We start from the raw sequence: 10000 nt of genomic DNA, 5'->3' as shown, positions 1-10000 counted from the left end.
CTGTTCTTCTTGTTAACTGTACTATAGGAACAAAATTATGCATTATTAGTTGCACAAATCTTTTTAGAAAAACTCAACCCATCTCCCAAACTTTTAAAAAAAATTAACTCCCTTGTGGTCATGTAAGACTGAAGAAGAGAGTTAATAGTTCTTGACTAAATACATCCAGTGCATTACATTACAAAAAATTATTGATGACCTAATGAAGATAATATTATCTTGAAGCCTTGCAAACAAATGATGTATTCAAGATGACGTGCTTTTCCACAGACAATTTCCACTGCAAACCTATACAGTGACATGAAGATAAAATGGAGTGGATATATAAATTTTAATAAATGATAAGGTTGTAAGGAAAAGGTAAAGGAGAAAAATGTATCTTTTAATAATCTGTAGAAGTGAGGGAAATGCTAAACTTTCACAGCTGGCTGCATTTGACAGAATTGATCTTGGCGTTTAAGCAGCCTTATTATCAAGAGTCTTTATTTATTAGGGAGATGAAGAGTCGTGATGAATCGTAGAATCATAGAACTGCTCGGGTTGGAACAGACCTTAAAGATCATCAAGTCCAACCACAACCTAACCATACTGCCCTAACTCTAACAACCGACCCTAAATCATGTCCCTGAGCACCACATCCAAACGGTTTTTAAACACATTCAGGGTTGGTGACTCAACCACCTCCCTGGGGAGCCTATTCCAGTGCTTAACAACCCTTTCTGGAAAGAAGTTTTTCCTGATATCCAACCTAAACCTCCTCTGGCGCAACTTGAGGCCATTTCCCCTTGTCCAGTCACCTGTTACCAGTGAGAAGAGACCAAAGAGTCTCCCCCATGAGTTTCCTTGTGGAAAACAGAAGGTGAACAATAGTATCTCTGAAGAATTCCTTTGGTAGCCTTTGATTCAGGCACACTCTTAACTACCTTGGGGTGCACTGTGGACTTGCATGAACAACCTCGTATTTGTGAGGAAAGGTTGCCATACCTGTAGAAATTGGCTGCCTTGCTGTGCAGAACAGGATTGAGATTTTTTATTATGTAAGATTTAAGAATTATAAATTTTTGAAGGAGTCTTGAGAGTATAAAACAATAATGTTGATTCTTGAAATTGCATTTTGGAGTAAGTAAATTGTATTAGGTGCCCTTACAATCGTGTCTAGCTTATAAAGATGGCTAACTTATCAATACCTTTTTTGGGCCAGAAAATTTTGCAAGCTACATTTTTCCTATTACTTTTTTTAAATATGGTTACGAAATCCTCTGTGATCAGCTGCTCTGGGCATCCATATAGTGAAATGGAATGTCCTTTTCCTTGCTTGTTTATTCATTCCCTATAATTTGGGCACCAGGATGCTGTATGATACTTTAAAGGTTAAGGTCATTTTTTATCCAGCCTTACTTAGTGTAAGATTACATGATTGACATTTTAATTGTATGCATGTTTGAACAGGTTCCCTAGCATGAGGGAAGGTCCTAATATCTAGGACACTTTAAAAAAAAAAAAAGGGAAAGAAAGGCTTGAACCCTAACTATGTTAGAGGGTTTTTGTTTGTTTGTTTGTTTGTTTTTAAATAAAAACTTTCCAGGTGCCAGGGAAGCTGAAGTTAACAGAAGGTTAAACATCTTGTTGCAGAGATGGAGGTGGATCACACGTCCTCTTTGGCCTTGTCTAGCACTGAAGAACAATTTCTTTTCTATTAGAGAGTGGTACTGTGGGAAAATCTTTTTTTTTCTTCATCACTGTTGTGAGTGTATATAACCTTTCAGATTTTTTAACTTGGGTTCAGCATTGTTGGTGGTGTCTAGGGTTTCTTTTTTCTCCAGAAGAGGTAGAACTCACCGCAGAATGTTCTTCACTATGAAAACTGTGCCACCAATAATGGCACCTGGTACCTTTTCTCAGCCAATAGGAACCTGTGATTTTTATTTAAACGAATGTCTCTTTCAGCTTTGAGTAAAAATAATCACTTTGAGAGGGTTACCCATTAGAGAAATCAGTTACTATTAGATGCTTTTTGTCACTAGTTTCTGACTGTGCGGAAACATTAATTTAACCCTTTGATGACAATTGTTTAAGGATATCTGAATTCTTAAAAATACAGTCAATATAAGCTTTTTTAAAACCACTATTCCAACAGTTTCCATTTAATGGGGATGCCTTTCTGGAAGTACCCTTTCTTCATTTGTTTTACATAAAATTTATTTATTGAGCTTCATCTACATGTCTGTAGTTGGATAACTAACAATGGAAAGACCATAATAACCTGATAGTTTGATCTGTGTGATGATAGCTCTACCAGCAATGATCAACTTGGACTCCTTGCACTTGTGAGAAGCAAGGAGACGTCGTGCAAATAATAAGTAGGGAAATTGGAAAAATGGCAGTTTACTGTTCTGTTCCAACCCCACCCCATGTCAAGTGGCCAGCTGATGATTTCCAGAGGTGTGATTATTACACACAGACTCATTAAACATCTATGAACTACATACGTGATGTTCTACTACTTATATTATGAGGGTCTAGTTACAGTAAAATGTGATTACGTGGATTTATGTTTTTCTTTTCTTTGATTAGATTGTGTCACATGGGAAGCATTTGTTTCAAGTAATGCAGTTCCTCATATCCGTACTAGAAACTGTAAAATATGACAAGTTTCTTCAGTAGCTCAGACAATTTTTGAAGCATTTGAGGATCTGCAGAACAACCCTCCGGACTGTTGTACTGTTATATAGGTGTTTTTTTTTAACTTTATTCAACACTTCCTGAATGAAAATTCACTATTTTGGGATTGGACAGAGGTTTAACACACTCTTTTACTCCTGCAGTGTGCACATGCACATTGAGTTGAGTTGACCTCACCAGTCAGACCAGTCAACAGAATCAAAGCCTAAGGGGCTGAATGTTTGCTCGCTCTGAGGTAGACTTTTTTTGTGTGTGTATGTGTGGATAATCTCAGGATTGGGATCTGTCTTTCTGCTTGAGCTTGTGAACTGAAGAACGCGGGACAAAATCTGTTTTTACAAACCAGTTTACAAAATAGACATCAGTAACAATCAGTTTTAGACATGCATCTGGTTAAACATGGATCATTAAGAACACTATTAGATTGGTAGATGATACCAGAGATGTTTTTAAAGAAGATATCATTAAAAATAAAATGCATCGAAATTAAATGTATACATTGATGTCCATGGCACTTTCAGAGCTGAGGAAACCTGAGTTGTGAAGAAGATTGAAAGTAACCTATTTTGCCCAGACAGAGGTGAAGGAAAGCATACAGGAATAAATTTTGCATAATTTTGAGTACTTGTGGAAGGAGCACATAGCAGCATAACAAACTGCTAGTGTTATGTATAGTACCTAAATTGCTAGCATTGATTTCAGTCCTTGGGTGACAAACAAAGTTGTCTTAAATCACTGAGATGTGCCTTTGTACACAACTGTTCTTAACACATCAGTGCTACCCACAGAAAAAGATACTTTCTCCTGCATGACATGACATTTCTTTAATGCTAGGGAGCCATTCTGCTATAGTCTGTGAGAGCTGCTTTAGAGACATGAGATCAAGATGCATGCTGATAAAGGTGATATACACTGATACAGATAGATCCTATTATAGCCTTTTGGAGCCAGCTGATCTCGTCAAAACGGGGGGGGGATAAATATCTTGCTTAACAGGAGTCACCTGTCCACGTCTTGGCTTCAGAATAAGTTAAGCAAGTTAAATAAACTGTATTGCAAGTCTGTTTGCCATTCCATCTGAAGCAGTAATCTCGCAGAGTCTTTCAGAATTTTTGGGAGTTGCTTGCTTAAGTTGTTGGCACCAAAGAGATGGGGACTTTGGTCAATTTCTAATAATTCTGATCTTCTAATAGGAAATATTTCATGGTGTATAATGAATATTGATATTCATATAGATATTCATATCAGGCTAGTTTCCTTATTTTCTTAATTTTTAAGAAAAATCAAGATAACTGAGAAAGAACGTTGTCCCCAAGTCCTTCAGAATTTACTGGAATGCTAGATTTGCTTTGGACAAAGTAGTGTCCTCTGCAGCAGGCATGTTCCTTTGCTTTGGTTTATCAGAGTAGATGAGCTCAAAGAATAGTTCATTAAATGCTGAGAAATTAGGAGTTTAGGGAGGAAAAGTAGTTTTTCAAACTTTTTAACTCCCTTAATAAAAGCTGGAATTGAGGGAATGAGACCTGAGGGTCTCACTCACTTCTGAGAAACAGAAATATGGTAATCCAAAGCAGTATTCTCAGTTCCCTCTCTGCAAATGACTTTTTGTTTTTATTTTCACTTGCATGCTTTTACATCTAAAACATATTTAGATAAGCTTATTTGCTTGTGTATCTAGCCTATTTATAGTGTTGTTTATTTACTAATAAAACCATTTTTAAATGCTGTACTTGTGTTTCTTGAATGATAATCAAGATTCAGCTAAAAAAAGAGCCTTTCACAAATGTTAGTAAATTATTTTAGAGGAAAGAAATGCAATGTAACCCATTTCTTAAAATCATAAATTAAATAAATCAGTATAAGCACATTTGCTTACACAGGTTATGTTTTTCTATCATTGTTATAGTCTTTCCTTCACATAAAGTATACAAAGTGTTTCATCTTAGGAAAAAAGGAAACACCGTTTTAGAATTTTGTATGGAAATACATGAAATTGCTTGAAAGGTCGAAGAATTCTGTTCAGTGATGAGAGTTCCTATGTGTGTCGTTATTTCCTCTGTTTTGAGTAAGTAATGTTAATTAACTGCTGAGTGCTCCTCATTCAATGAGTAAATCAGTCAGCTCTCTAGAACAAGACACAACTCTAGATCTGTATTAGGTTCTTCTGTAACACTTGAGATAGATTGGGAATACTTTCCAGGTACTTTTATTTCTGCAGCAGAGGAACATCTTTGCTTTACAGAGGTGGTTTGCAGTTTAATATGGTTTCACTGAACCTTTTCTGCTGTCTCCTTCTTACTGTCCGTTCCATGTTGTCAAGGGTCATGTGATTCCAGAAATCCAGAAGTCAGTGACTTTGAAGGTGCTTGCTTTAGTCTTAAAAAACGTAAGCATGGATTTTTTTTGTCCTGTACGCCAAGGAGAGGATGTGTTTTGAGAGTGTATTTGCTTGCTTCTTGTTTTAAACAGCAAATTATTTTAAGTGGGCAAATATTCTTGATCAAAGGCTCTTAAAAAAAACAGTTGATTTGGGAATCAGCTTCTGCGGAAGAACATTCAGTGCATCTGTGTGGATGCAGTTGTGTGCTTTTGACTGTGCATGCTGCTGGGAGAGTCCTGTTCCAGAGTGATGTGTCTCTTCTGTCAGCTGTCCAGTAAAGATCATTTTTTTTATTTGATGTGAAAAACTTTAGGTCTTAATCTTGCTGCTGTAGATGATAGCTTGAAGGATTTTTTTGTATCATCCCCATCTGAAAGTGGGGATGAATCTTCGTGCTCCAGACTGGTTAGTCTGCAGATCCCTTGGGTATGAGATACTTCTACTTCCAGAAGTAGAACACAGATACTCTGCAGCCTCTCCACATCTGTTAGCTATGTTGCCAATGACACTCTTAATTTTTTTTAAGGTTTCTTTCTTCTTTTTTAGAATGCAGTCTTTATTTGGATAAAAGCAAATCTTGTACTTCTAACTAGAAACATAAGATTACAGATGTTTGTATGCATACGACAGTGTTTGGCCTAGGTTCTCTTCTGCATCATCTGAGCTACTCATAAACTTCCAAGATAAAATAATTATGATGTATGTTGCATAGGTTCAACGGATGGATTGCATCTTGTGGCTGATGGTATGTTGCAAGCCCATTATGTAAGGATGCTTGTGTGTTCAAAGTTTGTTGGGACAGAGCTTGGGACTTGGACGGTTCAGTTATAAAATCATGGAATCATTTAGGTTGGAAAGGACCCCTAAGATCATCAAGTCCAACCATCCACCTGACATACCAAGTCCAACCACCAAGCCATACTTTAAATGCCTCCAGTTGGAGACATGTTTCCAGGATGAATGGTCCTGGCACATCAGCTGAACCATCAGTGTTATGGGTAGTCAGTTGTCAGAGCCCAAAACCGATTCAGCAAACGCTAAAAACCGAGTAGTATAGAAGGTAACAGTTAAATATTTGAGCTTACTGGTCAGGCCTGTTTTGTTTAGAATGGAAGAACTGACCAAAGAAGTCACCCTGATTACTTTGGAAGATCACCACCTCATGTGATCTCATTTATCAATCCATTAAATATTCTGTATGAAAACCAGCTATTTTTTTAAGATGTCCACTGTAAGGGCTGCTTCTGGACTTCTCTCAGAATTTGTAACAATATATATATAAACTCTATTTTTAAAAACTTAGAATTTATGTTTATTGTTTGATATTTTATTTTTATAAAAGTATGATCTGTGTTCAGATATATTTGCAGACGTACCTATGTGTAGTGCATAGACCTGTATGCATATACACATGTACCTACATGTGTGCAAAATCTTTCCAGCTTGAGTCTGCACAGTCTGATTGATTACTGTTACAGTGTTCTTAGAAAAAAAGATACTTCAGAGCAGATAATGTTTCTGAGATTGTGGTAGACTTGGCCTTTAAGTTTTGTGTGTTTGTCTCTTTCATATAATTGTATGAAGTTTCAGTAACAAAAAATTAGTCATAAGCATCTTGATGCTGAAAATTTCAGACTATAGAACACATCAGAATTAAATCTGTATATGGAGTGTGTTTGAGGCAAGTCATTTCCTATTAGTCAAGACTTCTTTTCTCACTGCCAGGTCTCATTGGGCTGCTCAGATGAGCTTGAGTACGGGCTGCAAGGCAGAGGCCAAGCCCCTCAAGCAGGAGGACATATTGTCTTCCTTTGTCAGCAGCAGCTAATCTGGCTTGTTCACATCAACTGCAGTGTGGTTTGCTTTTTTGCCTTGTGCCAGCTGTTGTCCATTCAGGGAGGCCATTAAATTTGGTGGATTGGTTTTCTGCCAGATTAGATAAGAAGTAATTTTTTGCTGGATTCATGAATTCAATTTGATTTGCCACATACTCAGATGAGACCAGGAATAGAGGATAGGTTTGGATGCCTATCACGATGAAAAATTATTAGTTGAGCACAGGTGGCACCCAGTGCTTTTGTTCAAAAAACATCCTGTCTCTTTGGAAAAGGGACAATGCTTATTTTATGTCTTTGCTGACACTGGCAGCTTTAAGAAGAGGTAATCTACCACCACTAGTTTTCCAACAGATTCATTTTTGCATTCCTACAGAACTCTGCAGGTGAGTACTGTCTAGTCTGCTGGCACTTGCTCTGCATTTTGTGTGTCTGTTCCATGGACCTTCCTATCTGAGTCTGAGATTTCATCTTACGAATCCTCAGCAGAACAGTTCTGGCTTAGGACTCTCTCCAGTTTCAGATAACTTGTTCAGCTTTTATTATTATGGCCAGAAAAAAAATTGCTATTAAATTTCCTTCCTTTTCTATTTTTGTGACTTGTAAATCTCATTAACAAGCAGCTATGTTTTATCCAGAGTTTGTTAATGAAGACATTTAGTAATAATAATCTTAAGACTCATGCTGGAAGTATTCTGTTAACACCATCATTCAGTCTGGTGTCCCTTGTCAGCAGGAGTTTTCATCTGTTCTTCACCCAGCTCCTTGCCCATTTTACTCTTCTTACACTGGAATTGCACTCTGGAGTTTTTGTAATGCTTTTTTTTATAATCTGTAGCGTTCTGACTGATTACTAAACAGGACTTAAACCAGCATAAGTTCTTGTCATTTCAGTTACTTAATGGGGAAAAAGTAGATCTGGTAATATCCAAGAATATTCAGTCTTCCGTTGTGTTTTTCTTCTGTTCGCCTCCATACTTAATTGGCTGTTTTCTAAAGCGTTTACCTTCAGAGTTTGGTAGTGTCTAGAGGCTGTGTCAGCTTGGTGTGTTGCAGCTGGCCTGTTTCTACAAGAGAATACACTGGTTGTATAAAACATGGTCTCGTGCTTCAGTTTATTGCCATGAAATCACCATGGCATGGATAGCATTTGGATACATAAACATCCACAGTGCTGAGCTGTGCCCTCTTTTTGAAAATAGAAATTGCTGCACATAAGAGAGATGACGGAAAATGTGTACAGTCTATACAATCTTCCAGAAGTAGATTGAGCCCAGTGGCACTTCCCCGAAAAAATAAATTACCCAAAATTTGCAGCACATTCATATTCAATTTCATCACAGCAGATGCTCATTAGTATGTTGTTATTAATTGGTATTCACTTTAGGTTTTGTTTAAAATGAAGATAATAATTAGGTTTTAATTACTGCATCTTTCTAAGGGGGGAGGGGAGGAAATGCCTCTCAAGGCACTGAAGTATTTCCTGTATGCTTCTCTCCACTGCATGCGAGCCTCAAAAGTCTCTGAGACACAATTTTCTGCCAAGAGACTTCTTTTCTGTTTCTTTTTCTTTCTTTCCTATTTTTAAGTATTAGGAACTAGCCCTAAGTGGTTTGTTTGTTGGACATACTGAGTCGTATCATAATAGCAAGAGCCGTAGCTCTTTCTAATCAAATTACCAAAAAGACTTTGCAAAAGTAACTCTCTCAAGCAGCTGATTAATGAAGTGGTGCCACTGTTTTGTATTATAATTAATTGAAGTAATACAAATAAATTCTGTAGCCTGTGGAAATTATCTCCTTTGCAAAGCAATCTAATAGAGTTAGCAAACTAGAACGAGTGATCTTTTTTTTATTTCTTGTTGCCTTCATCATCCTTAAAAGCCATTAGTGGCATAACTGAACACAGCAGATGATGGAGTACAAAGTCACAACAGCACAGAGAGGACCTGCAGAGCTGTGAGTGAATCTATTTCAGAGGACAGCAAAAGTGCAGGAAACAAATCAGAAACTAGTGTAAAGGGTCATGAGTGTGAGGGGACCGTGGGGAAGTATAGGAATGTGAGAGATACCAAAGAACGAACAGAAGACTTAAACTGAGTTTAAAGGAATATGGGTCATCTAAAAGGCATTGACTATCACATCTTTCTTTGGTAAATACAGGAACTGACAACAGTTCAAAGAAAATTGTTCTAAGTAGTGACATTTAGCTTTCTGGCCTGCTCAAAAGTATGTCTTCAGACATGGAACTTTTACATGCTGTTTAAAGTGTATTTGCTAGAATGGCAGTGTACTTGGGTAAGCAAAACATCAGAACTAGAATTGTTAGTTCACTCTTCTACATCTTAGCTGTTGTGAATTTTCATCAACTTCTTTTTGTTTTTCCCTTTTTTGTTTCCTTGGACCTTTCTTAACTGGATTCTCTAGGTCACTGCCTTCAGTTACTGAAGAGACTTCAAAAGATGGTGTGTTAGCTGTTCAGGCTCCTGTGTTGCTAAAATGGAGGACAATTAGGTGCCTCACTTTTGAAGTTCTTTGGGATGTGGTCTCAATCAGCCAGCACTGAGGGAGAGGCCTTCTAAAGTTCAACGCCTATATACAGCTTCCAGCAACTTTCCTTCCACAAGAGAAGTGCTAGTAAGAGACAGAGCATGTTAATTTCTTCTCACGTACTGAATTTAGGGGAGGAAGGATGCTCACCAATGATTAAATCCATCTTGTTCCCTTGCTTTCAGAGAGTTGAGTAAGCTTTGGTATTTCCAAAAAAGCTGGAGTAATGGTGGGCAATGGCAATTTTCCCACACTCTGCAAAATTAAGCAAACCAAGCTTGACCCTCTGTTCTTGCCAGAAGGATTGTAAAACCCCCATTCTCTGACTACATTTATGGAATGAGGGAGTTCAGGCCATTCACTGCTTGAATTTTGGCCTTGAGAGAGAAGTGGAGCAAGTACACAAGGTGGCCTTCCTCTGGAGCTGAATTCTTAGGAACCTGTGAGACAGAAGATGAGACAGATCTACCTTTCATTTCAGTGTTTTGTTCAAACATCGCCAGTTACAGGATAAATACTAAGCTATCCATTGCTATCAAGACAGAGTGGATTCT

General features: G+C 37.5%; 1 protein-coding gene across 2 annotated transcripts in view; it reads left to right on the top strand.

Moving 5' to 3' along the window:
* POLA1 (DNA polymerase alpha 1, catalytic subunit) overlaps positions 1–10000 on the top strand; it is a 194358-nt gene that overhangs the window by 138961 nt on the left and 45397 nt on the right. The gene's annotated exons all lie outside the window — the stretch shown is intronic.

The sequence above is a fragment of the Numida meleagris genome, chromosome 1 (assembly GCF_002078875.1).
Source record: "Numida meleagris isolate 19003 breed g44 Domestic line chromosome 1, NumMel1.0, whole genome shotgun sequence".
NCBI classification, from domain to species: domain Eukaryota; kingdom Metazoa; phylum Chordata; class Aves; order Galliformes; family Numididae; genus Numida; species Numida meleagris.
This window is presented reverse-complemented; position numbering and strand designations above follow the sequence as displayed.